Source organism: Buceros rhinoceros, unplaced genomic scaffold (genome assembly GCF_000710305.1).
Source record: "Buceros rhinoceros silvestris isolate BGI_N320 unplaced genomic scaffold, ASM71030v1 scaffold30066, whole genome shotgun sequence".
Taxonomy (NCBI): Eukaryota; Metazoa; Chordata; class Aves; order Bucerotiformes; family Bucerotidae; genus Buceros; species Buceros rhinoceros.
Genome location: NW_010417383.1, coordinates 1 through 204, shown reverse-complemented (window position 1 = coordinate 204; position 204 = coordinate 1).

Below are 204 nucleotides of genomic sequence, written 5' to 3'. Positions count from 1 at the left end.
GTCCCCCTCCGGGTTGACACACGGGAGCCATGCTCATGGGCTCCAGAACGTGGGCTCGCACCCCAAAGCATCACAGGCCGGCCCAAAGGCTCCCGGCCCCGGGAGCATCTCACGCCACCAAGGGAAACTGAGGCGCAGAGCGGGGGGATGCGGCCGGGGTGGCCCCACGGTGGGTGCCGGAGCGGGGAGCCGGCCGGGGGGCGC